We start from the raw sequence: 13,201 nt of genomic DNA, 5'->3' as shown, positions 1-13,201 counted from the left end.
AGAGCAGATTGTGGAAGGCAAAATAATGGCCACCAAAGATGCCCATGTCCTAATCTTTGAAACCTGTGAATATTTTACCTTACATGGTAAATGGGATTCTCCAACTGTGATTTTAGTTAAGGATGTTGTGATGGGGAGATATCCTGTATTATTCACATGGGCCCAGTGTGATCACAGGGATCCTTCTAAGAGGTAATACGGAGATGTGAAGATAGGAGCAGAGGTCAGTATACAGTAGGCCAATAGCCAAGGAATTGAGCCACCTCTACAAGCTGGAAAGACAAGGAAATGGATTCTTCTCTAGAGCCTCCAGAAAGAATGCAGCCCCAGTGATATCCTGATTTTAGCCCACTGAGGCAAATTTTGAACTTCTAAGCTATATAACTGTAAGATAACAAATTTGTCTTGTGTTAAAGCACTAAGTTAGCTTGTGGTAATTTGTTACACCAGCAATACGAAGCTAATACAGCCCCTAAATGTTTCATATTTTAATTGTATTGTAAATGGAAACTTTTAAAGTTCAATTTCCATTTGTTTATTTCTAGTACATAGAAATAAAAGATTTATATGTATTGATCTTATATCCTGTAACCTTACTAACCACAACTGTTAGTTCCAGTAGCTTTTTTTGTACACTCCATAAGACTTTGCACAGACACAAGGATGCTGTGTAAGAAAGAACACCATTTAGCTTCCTTTCCGATCAGGATGCCATTTATTCTTTATCTTGCTTTATTGCACTGGCTAGAACTAACTACTTACTGGCTGCAGTGTGAAATGGAAGTGGTGAGAGTGGAAATCCTTGTTTTGTTCTAGAAATTAGAAGGCAACATTTTCTCCTTCACCATTGAATATGATGTCAGCAGTGGATTTACCATAGGTGGCCTTATTGGGTGAGGAAATTTCCTTTTTTCCTAGATTTCTGAGAGTTTTAATCAGGAATACAGGATCTTGGATTATGTTTTTTCTTAATCCATTTAATCTATTAATAGGATGAATTGCAGGGGCACCTGGGGGGCTCAATTGATTGAGCATCCAGCTCTTGATCTCAGCTTAGGTCGTGATCTCAGGGTCATGAGATTGAGCTCCACATTGGGTTCTATGCTCAGTGGGGAGTCTGCTTGGCATTCTCTCTCACCCTTTCCCTCAGCCCCTCCCCCACTCTCTCTCTCTCTCTCTCTCTAAAATAAACGGATAGATCTTTAAAAAAAAGAATGAATTATGATTGTAGATTTTCAATTTTTAAAAACCTTGCATTTCTGGGATAAACTACTTTAGGTCATGGTATATTATCTTTTTAATACATCGTTGGAATTAATTCAACAAAATGTTGCTAACAGATTTTGTATGTATGAGGAGGATTGGTCTATGGTTTTCTTTTCTTCCAATATCTTTGTTTGGTTTGGTATGAGGGTAATACTGGCATCATAGAAAGAGTTGAAAATTATGTCCTCCTCTTCAATTTCCTGAGAGAGCTTGTGTAGAATTGGTATAAATTTTTCCTTAAATATTTGGTAGAATTTATTTGATGTAATTATTGGTTGTGGGTTACTCCATTTTGACCAGAAATGGAAGTCCCCAGTGTATTTACTTTTATCCATCATTGCTCTAATAGACATTCACCTCCAACTCCACAGCCTTCATATTTGCTAAGGTCTGCCTTGAAGTACCATAGTGGTGATGTAAGATGATGATGGGCAGGCTCCTAGGACATGGCAGATTGAGATTTTATAAGAGCAAGTTCATAGCAGAACAGGACTCTTCATCCTGAAAAGACTGAACCTGGAAGAACCATCAGAACTTGTTCTGTTTTAATCCTTTGGTCCAAGTGGAGAAAGGAGGTGACCCTTTCTGCCAGGGTAGCATCAGGGAGCTATTCTAACATTCTTGTAGGCTGGTGGAATTTGGAGACATAGAATTTAGATTGAAATAAGTATATATTGCTTCATAATAGAAGGAAGATAACTTCAAATGCCCTGTGATGTCTCCATGTCTCTTGGCCTCAGAGTGAACTCATGCCCCTAGTAATGACTCCTCTCCTGCGACCAAGGTACAATGGTTTGAAGGGATAAAAATGTTCACTAACATCTACCCCCATCCTTCACTCCCTGGCTTTACCTAGAGACGAAGAGAAAACAAACATACAGTTATAGTTGCTGTATCCTCAAAAGATGTTTCTCATTTATTCTTGCTTTAGGGCTGACTCAAATCTTGGCAAAAGAAAAATAATCTCCCTGGCACATAGTAGGTGCTCAATAAAAAATATATTAAATAAATTAGAGAATCAATAAATGAGTGAATAAACAGAAGGTTCAACTTAAAGATGTCCCGTGGGGGTCAGGCGGGGGGGAGTCAATCCATGAACATCCTACAATACCCACCCTTCCCCCTCCCATAAAAAACAGTGTGCAAGTGGAGATATGTGCAGCTTTTAAAGTCTCAGTGGGTTCCATGACTCAGAAAAGATTAGGAGCCATTTCCTTAAAGCCTTCAGACATGCTGATGAATGAAGAACATAATATTAATTTGCTTCCCATGGCCAAGTTTCTGGCTTATAAGGATGGGTCAGGCTCTCAGGACAGCCTAGATGTCTACACAAGAGATCTCCCGATTTCTGAGCCCCACAGCACAGTTACATTTATCGCATCTCTAAGTGCACAATTAACTTCCGCAGGCAGCGGACCTTAATGAAGCAAACTGATTATGGATCCATTAGAGCCTTGCAGAGTACCATTAATCCTCCCCACAGCCCGGCCAGTGAGAAGGACACCGGGTTCCTCCGAGGAAGGGACTGAGCCTGGAGACAACCATTTGTTCCCTTCAGAGCAGTCTGGCCCCCAGTGGTCTCCCCTTCCCGGACGCATGGGGTGGGAGCCAGGGGCTGCTTGTGTCCCCATAGGATGTCACAGCAGAGGAAGGGGAGTGAGGAAGGGAAAGAGGCACCCAACTAGGGTACACATTCTTTCTGGTCTTCACCAAAGGGGACAGTTTGTTTCTGGAAGGTCATGGAATTTCCTTAATGTCCATTAAATTTCAAAATTATTGAGCCTGTAAGAAATACACTGGGCTCTGAGAGGAATTCAAAATGTGGACACATCAATTCAGTCTGAAGAAACAATCTGTCTTCTCTCGCAATTAAAATAAAAGCCATGTACCATGGAGACAAATAAATGGCTTGGTGGGATGTGCACAGATGCCCTGGAAGTCCATTAGAGTGAAAAGGTGCCCCACTTGACCTCCTTACCTTTACCAAGCCTGCCAGAATCTCTGGTAAGATGTCAGGACACATGAGTTGACATGGTTCCCTGAGAGTAGGCTGGCTGTCAGGAAACTGTCCACACTCCCTGGACTGGCTTCTCTAGAGACAGATGCTATTCAGAACAATGGGTACAGTCAGTGGCCTTGGCCATCAGTGGTGTCCCCTGCTGAAAGTTGATTTGTTAGCACTCCTTTCTGCTAGGGTGGTAGGTGGGAATTGAAGTAATTTTCCTGGAAGGCACGATGGAAATACGCATCAAAAGGGATGTGCATACCCTTTGTATTAGTTATCTACTGCTCTGTAACAAATCATCCTGAGACTTAGCAGGCTCAAACAGCAAACATTATCTCACAGCTCCCGCGGTCAGGAGTCCAGCCACGGCTTGGAGAGGCGCCTGTGCCCCAGGGTCTCCCACAAGGCTGCAGGGAAGGTGTCAGCCAAGACCCAGTCTCATCTGAAAGCTCAGCTGCAGGAGAATCCTCTTCCAAGCTCACTTGCCTGGTGGTGGGAAGGATTCATTTCCTCACCAGACATGGGGCTAAGGGTCTCAGTTCCTCACTGGCTCTTTGGCCTTCAGTTCCTTACCACATGGGCCTCACCACAGGGTGAGGCCTCACCACAGGGCAGCCTGCTTTGCCCAAAGCAAACAAACAAGGTGCATGGGTAAGACGGATCACAGTCTTTCTGTACGTGAATCTTGAAAACAACGTCTCCTTACTTTCACTGTATTCTATTCATTAGAACCAAGTCCCTAATCTCAGTCCACACTCAAGGGAAGGGTGTTATTCAAGCATAGGAATGTCGGGAGTGGGATTTATTGAGGGCCAATTTACAGGTTGCCTACATACCTTTGAGCCCTATAACTCCACTTACTGGAAGTTATCCTTAAATTAATAATCAAACAAGTACGAAGTTGTACAGCCAACACTGCTGTTTAAAATGGTGCACAGGGGCGCCTGGGTGGCTCAAATGGTTAAGCGTCTGCCTTGGGCTCAGGTCACGATCCCAGGGTCCTGGGATCGAGCCCCACATCAGCTTCTCCCCCTCTCTCTGCCTGCTGCTTCCCCTGCTCGTGCTCGCTCTCTCTCTGTCAAAAATAAATAAAATCTTTAAAAAATAAAATAAAATAAAATGGTGTACAGTTGGGACACCTGGGTGGCTCAGTCGGTTAAGCATCTGCCTTCGGCTCAGGTCATGATCCCAGGGTCCTGGGATCGAGTCCCACATTGGGCTCCCTGCTCAGCAAGGAGTCTGCTTCTCCTGCAGCTCCCCTGCTTGTGCTCGCTCTCTCTCTATGACAAATAAAATCTTTTTAAAAAAAGAAATAAAATAATGAAATAAAACAGTGTACAAATGAGGGGGTCCCTGAGTGGCTCAGTTGGTTAAGCATCCAACTCTTGATTTCGGCTCATGTCATGATCTCAGGGTCATGAGATAGAGCCCCATGTCAGCTGAGCTCCTTGCTCAGCACGGAGTCTGCAGGAGAGGCTCTCCCTCCCTCTCCCTCTGCCCCTCCACCTTTCTCTAAATAAATAAATAAATACATAAATACATAAATAAATAAAATCTTAAAAATTAAAATAAAATAAAACAGTGTACAATTGGAACCCATCTGGTCCAGCTGATTTGATTTCAACACATTCATATGACAGAATACTATGCAATCACTAAAACATGACATAGAAGAATATTTATGTACATGAGAAAACGTTTGTGATGAAATATTAACTTAAAAAAAAGCAGAACACAAAGGCACCTGGGTGGCTCAGTCAGTGAAGCGTCTGCCTTGGGCTCAGGTCATGATCCCAGAATCCCAGGATCAAGCCCCACACCAGGCTTACTGCTCAGCAGGGAGTCTGCTTCCTCTTCCTCCCTCTACCCCTCCCCCATGCTTACACGTGCACGCACACTCTCTCTCTCAAATAAATAAGTGAAATTCTTTAAAAAGTAGAACAGAAAACCATATGCAATATGATTCCAATATTCAAATATGTAGGGAAAAAATTAAAAGAAACCACTTTTGAACATTTTGGAGTATTCTGGGTGAGGACAGGACTATGCATCATTTTCACTTCCTTCTTTATTACTTCCTGTGTTTTCATGATTTTCTACAATATATATTATAGTTGATACAACACAGGTTTGAACTGCGTGGGTCCAATCATATGTGGATTTTTTTGATATAGTGCAGTACTATAAATGTTTTCTTTCTTATGATTTTCTCAGTAACATTTTCTCTTCTCTAGCTTATTTTATTATAAAAATACAGTATATAATAGATATAACATACAAAATACATTTCAACCAACTGTTCAAATTATCAGTAAGGCTTCCAGTCAACAGTGGGCTATTGTAAAGTGGGCTAGTTAAGTTTTGGCAGAGTCAAAAGCTGTATGTGGATTTCCAACTATGCAAGGGATCAGCACTCCCAACCCCTGCATTGTTCAAGGATCCACTGTAGTTTGATCATCTGAAAAGAGAACGCTTTTGTAAGATTTACATTCACTGCCTGGGAACAGTCACACGTCCCACATCTGCTGTCCTCTGCAGACCTCCACGACAGAAGAAGAAATGACAGAGCAGGACACTGGGGGAGAGGAGGATCAGGCCTCTGGCACTGGTAACCCATGTCTGCCTCTGTGCTCGTGGAAAAAGCCCCCCTCTGGGAAGACACAGCCCCATGCATGCACAGCTGGGCGAGCAGACGTGCCTTGGGGGAATTTAGAAAAAGGTGCCCACACCTCTGAACAGACAACAGCCCCAAAGCAGGATGCACAGCATGGCCTGGAGAGTGGGCTGGATTTCAGCCCTACGTCCCTGCTCAGCCCAGACCCTTGTTCCTGCCCTGGGGGTCCTCACCTACCTCTGAGAGACCCCAAGCTAGAAAGGCCTCAGACCCTGACTGTGAGGCTCAGCTGAGCCAAAGCCCCACATCTGGCCCTGCAAGCTCACACAGCACCTTCTCACGGCTCCCCTTGCCCTGCTCCCACCCCGAGGGCAGCTCTTAGAAGTGTCACCCCTTCACAGACAAGGGCGCACCGGTTAAGTGACTGCCCCTTCTGTGAGGCCAGGGAGAAAGGAAGGAGAGGAGCCAGCCCTGGAAGACCAGTTTCTCACGTCCTGCTCCAGTGTTCTCTCCCCTCTGAACTGGACTCATTTTCCAGACAATCCCGATTTCCTCCTCCCGGTCCACGTGCCCACCTGGGGCCTCACGGGCACAGCCACGTCCCTGTCAGCAGGGCCCTCTGACTCCGCCCCTGGCCCCAACTTCCTCTCCTACCTCTGACCTCCTCCATCCGAGGAGGAGGACGAGACGCAAACGGGCAGGCCTGTGAACCGTTCAGAGAAGGGGCTCACGTGTCCTGAGGATTTGCTCTGTGCCCAGGGGCAGCGTGAGGCTTCCAGCCTCAGCAGACATTATCAGCCCTGACTCGCCAACGAGACACCTGAGGCTCGGGAATGACCATGACTTCAGAGGTGACACGGCCGTTAAGGGAAGGACAGGGCTGGGACCCAAACCTCATTCGTGTTTGTCCACGATGCCTCTTCATGTGTGTCCCACAGGGAGGAGAAGAAGCAGAAAAACACAGCTGTGTGTCAGAAACCCATACAGTGGCCTCGTTAAGGACACGTCATGGTTCAAAAGCAAGCCTGGGAGATGGAAAGTCCCCGCTGGCTGAGTTTCCAGGGAGAGTCCGGGGACTAGCCTGACCAACGGGGCGCAGAGACCTGAGGCTGATCCTGCCACAGCCGCAGGAAACTGCCACACAGAGCCCTCTGTGGATTCTTAGGGAAGGGACACGGGAAAGGTCACGTCCACAGAGGGTGTGGCTCTGGGGACCCAGAGCAGCCCGGGTATGACCAGGCCACCCGCGGGGCTACCCCAGCCTTGCCCTGGTCACGGGAGGCTTCCCAACCCCCTGGGGCACAGGCCCGGGCAGCTGAACAGAGGGCCTCATCCCTCCCCTCCTGGCAGGCAGCCCGCAGGCTGGCAGGCGTGCGCAGGGGCTGCATGCAGGAGGCAGGGCCCCCCGTTTCAGGGCGACAAACAACGCCTGACGCTCCAGCACGGAGAGAAGAGGGGCAGCTTCCACCACGTGGCAGCCTTAGGGACTGCCTCCCACGGGGCACCATCTTGGCCGGCCGGCCCCCTCGGGGCTCAGCAGATGCCCCCCGCACACAGCCTGGCTGTTCTGAGGAAGATAAAGAGGGCGGCATGGGAGAAGAAAGGAGCAGATTTTTTAAGTCCATACCGTGTGCGGTGTGTGTGTTTACATTATCCCATTTACCTTCCCACTGGAAAGTAGGCATGAAGCTTCTTCCCAGTTTCTAGAACAGGGGACTGCAGCTTGCAGACAGGAAGCAGCTTGCCAGGGGTCACATGGCCAGTGAGAACTGGGCTTCCATACCGGTCTGTGAGGGGCATGCTCTGTTCCCTGCAAACTTGTCGCCCCCAGCCCAGGCCAAAGGGCGGTTTCCAAATTCCCTCAGGGAGGATCCTCAAAGAAGCTAAGCTGAACTTGCCCTTGAAATATGCAACCCCATCCTCACTGCCCTACCTGTCCGAGCACCCCCAAGTCCCCTTTCTCAGCTCCTGTCTCCTGTAGCTGACCCTGAAGAGACCCGCAGGGGCAGCCCTTCCAGGGACTCAGCTTATAGGGTGCCGAGCGCAGGAGAAAGGCAATTGCTTTAAGCCCATTTTACAGTTGCGGAAAGAAGGCCAGAGTCTGAGTTAGGCCAGCCCCTGCAGCATCCCATGCCCTCAGCCAAAGGGTGCCCAGCACCTCTGCACAGACCCTGGACGGCCACTCCTGCCAACCCCTGCGTGCTCTCATGCCCTCAAGATTTTTTTTCTCTCTCTTTCTTCTTACAAATTTTTATTTAAATTCTAGTTAGTTTACATATAGTGTAATATTGGCTTCAGGTGTCGAATTTAGGGATTCATCACTTACACATAACACCCAGTGCTCATCATAACAAGTGCCCTCCTTAATACCCTTTGCCCATCTAGCCCATCCCCCACCCACGTCCCTCCAACAGCTCTGTTTGTTCTCTGTTGTTAAGAGTCTCTTATGGTTTGCTTCCCTCTCTTCTTTTTCCCCTTCCTATCTGTTCATCTGTTTTGTTTCCTAAATTCCGCATATGAGTGAGATCATATGGTATTTGTCTTTCTCTGACTGGCTTATTTCACTTAGCATTATACTCTCCAGTTCCATCACGTCGTCACAAATGGCAAGATTTCATTCTTTTTGATGGCTGAGTAATATCCCATTGTATACATACACCACATCTTCTTTATCCATTCATCAGTCGACGGACACTTGGGCTCTTTCCATAATTTGGCTACTGTTGATAATTCTCACACCTTCAAGATTTTGAAAGGCAACCTCAAGTCCCTTTTTTAAGCAACTGTTGGGTGCCAATTACGGTAATTTTGTATCTCTGAGGACTTGGTGAGAGCAGTTAAAGAGACGGGAGCCGTATTTGATGAAATCTGACTTGCTAACGGAAGGCAAGAACAGTCCACGTGAGCCACATCTGCGTGGCCCCTCTCGGTGAGCTGGGAAGGGCGCTGTGGTGGCACGTGGGGCTCGGGGATTTCTGCCCGTAAGCCGCAGTGAAGATCAGGCTTCTGCTCTCCAAGAAAAGCAGTCCTTCCCTCGGGGCGCTCACCACACGCTGGTGCTGGGCTTGTGTAGCAGGGTGGCCGTAAATCCCACAGCAACCGTATGAGGTAGGTGCTATTATGATTCCTGTTTTATAAATGAGGAAACCAAGGCATAGGGGTGGAGTAACTTGCCCAAGGAACTCAGTTGTCCGCGACTGGGCCCCCGGCAGTCAGGGGCTGTGGACTTAGGGCCTGTGCTGGGGTCCCTGCTATACCCTAGAAGCTTCGAAAGCCACTGGCTTGCCCTGCATCCCCCAGCCAGCTGGCCCCAGGACTGTGTTCCCTCTGGAAGAAGGTCTGGGGGGATTAAAAAAGAAAGAGTGGGATGAGGGCTCAAGAATACCGACAACACCGACCTGGAAACGAACGCGATATCCCATTTCTGGATGCTCGTTCTCTACCTGGCGGAGGACCCCAAAACTGCCAGCAAGGGCCCCGGGAAGCTCCGAGCTGGCACACCGTGGCTTAGTGGTTAAGGTGGCGATTTGCAGGGAAAAGGTCCTATCAGCAACTCGTCTCACTGCAGGGAAACAGAGGGTGTTCTCAGCCGCCTGGATCCTCTCTGTCCCATCTCCTGACCCGGGGGGGAGCTGAGTCCCGAGTGTCCAGCATCACACAGCTGGTTGGGACATGGCCCACCCCTGTCCGCGAACCTACAGGACCTCAGGGCAGCCTCTTTCTCCCTCTCTCGGTCTCTCTCCCCGCCTCCATTGCCCTGTCTGTCAGTCGTGCAGATCAAACTAGATATTGCTGCAGCCTTGAGCTTTAACACGCCACAATTCCCCTTCAGTCTGAAAGGTTGTTGGCTCTGAACCCGACTCAGATCAATCAGTCTCAGACGATGCTCGTCCCACCGGCTCGGTCCTCCCGCCTCCACCCCCCATTGCCTGTGATCATCTGAAGGAGCCACTCACTGAATTACCAAGGAGAAGCCCATCAAATCAGGAGAAGGGAAATGGCAAAAAACCAATCCTAACAAAATATATTTGAGCTGCAGATAAAATTTCATCCCTTCCCACTGGCCAATTTTACCGTTTTTTATTTAAGTCCAGTGCAGCCAGGCATGTGGACAGGAGCTTGCTTTTCTGCTGGAGATAGAGCGTACTGGGGCCCTGACCCAGGGTGCCCCCAGGATGATGGGACACAAGTACAGAGCCCCCAACTTTGCTTCCTACCTGTCCTCCTCGATGCTTGACACCCACTATCAGAGTGAGTCTTTCTGGAAATTACGACTGATACAGCAACAGCAGGGGCAGCTCTCGTGTCTTGAGCACTCACTATGTGCCCCACACAGCGTTCAGTGTTGCCCACGCAGCATCTCGTTTAATGCCCCGCAATGCATCTCCATTGTACAGATGAGCAAACCAAGGCCCAGCAAGGATGAGTATCTAAGACCTCCTGGCTACTCAAGAGCACACCGAGCTTTCAACCTGGTCTACCTCTGATGCACCTGCTCCTAACCCTACACTCTTTCTGGAGAGAAGTGCAGTTAGGAGTCTCTGGGCTCAGACATAGAGCCCCTAGAAGGCCCCTGGGAAAAATGAACCAACGTGTTTTTTAAACAATCAAGGAGATTTGATGATGGACTGGGTGCTAGGCAATACCAAGGAAAAGTTTAAGATGCTATCGACATGGTTGTAAAAGGGAATGTCCAGGGGCGCCTGGGTGGCTCAGTCGTTAAGCGTCTGCCTTCGGCTCAGGTCATGATCCCAGGGTCCTGGGATCGAGCCCCACATCGGGCTCCCTGCTCATGGGAAGCCTGCTTCTCCCTCTCCCACTCCCCCTGCTTGTGTTCCTTCTTTCGCTGTGTCTCTCTCTGTCAAATAAATAAATAAAATCTTTAAAAAAAAAAAAAAAGGGAATGTCCAGGTTTGGAGAAATGCCCACTGGATTATGTAGAAATATTAAAACACAGTGTCAGGGACTTGCTGTGAAATCCTTCAGGAGACAGAGAAAGCAAATAGGGCAAAAATCTGACTAATTATTGACTCTGAGTGATGACTATTCGGGCTCATAGTACAATTTTCTCGACTTTGGAGTATGTTTGAAAATATTCACAATTATACATTTTCAAACACATGGAACATCATTAATCATCAGGGAAATGCAAATCAAAACCCCAATGAGATACCACCTCACACATCGGGAGGGCTACTATTAAAAAACACTTTTTTAAAAACAGAAAATATCAAGTGTTGGCAAGAAGGTGGGAAAATCCAAACCCTTGCACGCTGCTGGCAGGCACGAAAAATGGTACAGCCACTGTGAGAAGCAGTACGGAGTTTCCTCAAAAAATTTAAAGTGGAATTACTGGATGATACGGCAATCCCACTTCTGCGAAATATCCGGAAGATTTGAAAGCAAGTTCTCAAAGAGACATCTGTATGCCGTGTTCAGGGCAGTGTTATTCACCATAACTAAAACGTGGAAGCCACCCAAGTGTCCATCTACAGATGAGGGGTCCAACTCAATGTGGTGTATACCTACAGTGAAATATTGTCCAGCCTCCAAAGCAAGGACATTCTGACACCTGCTACAATGTGAAGGAACCTTGAGGACATTATGCTCAGCGATGGAAGCCAGTTGCCAAGAGACAAACATCATATGACTCTGTTTATATGAGATACCCAGAGTGGTCAGATGCATAGAGACACAAAGTGGAATGGTGGGTGCCCGGGAAGAAGGAACGGGAGGGTTGTTTAATGGATAGAGTGATGAAAAAGTTCTGGAGGGCGCCTGGGTGGCTCAGTTGGTTGGGCGACTGCCTTCGGCTCAGGTCATGATCCTGGAGTCCCTGGATCGAGTCCCGCATCGGGCTCCCTGCTCGGCAGGGAGCCTGCTTCTCCCTCTGACCCTCCCCCATCTCATGTGCTCTCTCTCTCTCATTCTCTCTGTCTCAAATAAATAAATAAAATCTTTAAAAAAAAAAAAAAAGAAAAAGTTCTGGAGCTGGAGGGCGGTAAGGGTTGCACATGAGTGCGAGCGTACTGAATGCCACGGAACTGGACCCTTAAAAACGGTTAAGATGGTAATTTTTGTGTTATGTGGGTTTTGCCACAATTTTTTAAAGGTTCTTAACACACACACCCATACACGGAAACTAAGATGAACCATGAGGCAGATCTAGATGTGCCCATATGAGACAAGTGAGAGAAACCCAAACAAACAAGCTCCAGCTTAAAAAGAAATATATTGACTAATGAAATGAAAAAATCCAGGGTTGAGCTTCAGGCACAGCTGGCTCCAGATGTTCAAGAGATGTGTGGGCTTGGCCTCTCTCCGCCTCTCACTCTGCTTTCCCCTAGGTAAGCTCTACTCTCAATCGGATTGTCTCCAGCAGGTGGCAAAGGTGGTCCCAGAACTTTCAGCTTAGACTCTCCCAGTCTGGCAACCCCCACCAAGCGAGTGACTGTTTCCAGCAAAGCTTCCAAGATTGAGTCTCACTGGTCAGGCTTGAGCCACATCCCCATTCCTGGACCAATCCCTGTGATTTGAGGGAGGCTTGGGATTGAGAGTTTGGGGTTCCCCAAAGAAGAATTGAGGGGCTACTCCTGAAGAACGGATAATAGCTACTGGCCAGGCAGAAACATCAGCGGTCCCCCTCCAGTGTGGAAGTGCTTAGAATTCTGCCAGGCAGGCTCAGACAGAGAAATGATCAGTGTAGGAGACCGCCGTGTGCAATGCACCTGCTACAAAGCCAGGCTGAGGGACCCAGTTCCACAGAGGGGTTGGCAGGACATCACTGTTTGGTCCAACATCACCACACACTCTCGCTGGTCTCAGAAGGAACCAGGAAGAAGCGTGGCTCCGGGGCCCTGGCTCTGGCACTCCCTGGCCATGTGACTTCGGGAATGTGATCTAACTATGCTTGCCCTTGGTTCCCTCATCTGGGAAATGGGTACAACAAACCTGGCTTGTGAGATTGCAGTAGGGGTTGAAAGAGAAGACGACCTGAATGCCTGGCACCAGCCTTGCACACGCCAGGGGCTCAGTCAATCATTTTTAAGAGACCACCTGCTGGCTGGTGCCTGTGCTCCCAGAAACCCCCTCGGGCATCTGAACTGTAGGCGAGAGGACTTTCAAGAAAGCAATTTCTCTTTGCTTCAGCTGTTGGCAGACGTTAACGAAAAGAAATTAAATAAAAGCCAATACTGGGACTTTCTTAGATCCTTCCAAGCCACTTGACTCAGCAATGGTGAAAATTCGAGGAGAGCCCGTCCCGCCAGGCCAATCAATAACAAAGATTAGCTGGAGGATCCTAGGGCCCCAGAGTC

The sequence above is a fragment of the Halichoerus grypus genome, chromosome 7 (genome assembly GCF_964656455.1).
Source record: "Halichoerus grypus chromosome 7, mHalGry1.hap1.1, whole genome shotgun sequence".
NCBI lineage: Eukaryota > Metazoa > Chordata > Mammalia > Carnivora > Phocidae > Halichoerus > Halichoerus grypus.
This window is presented reverse-complemented; position numbering follows the sequence as displayed.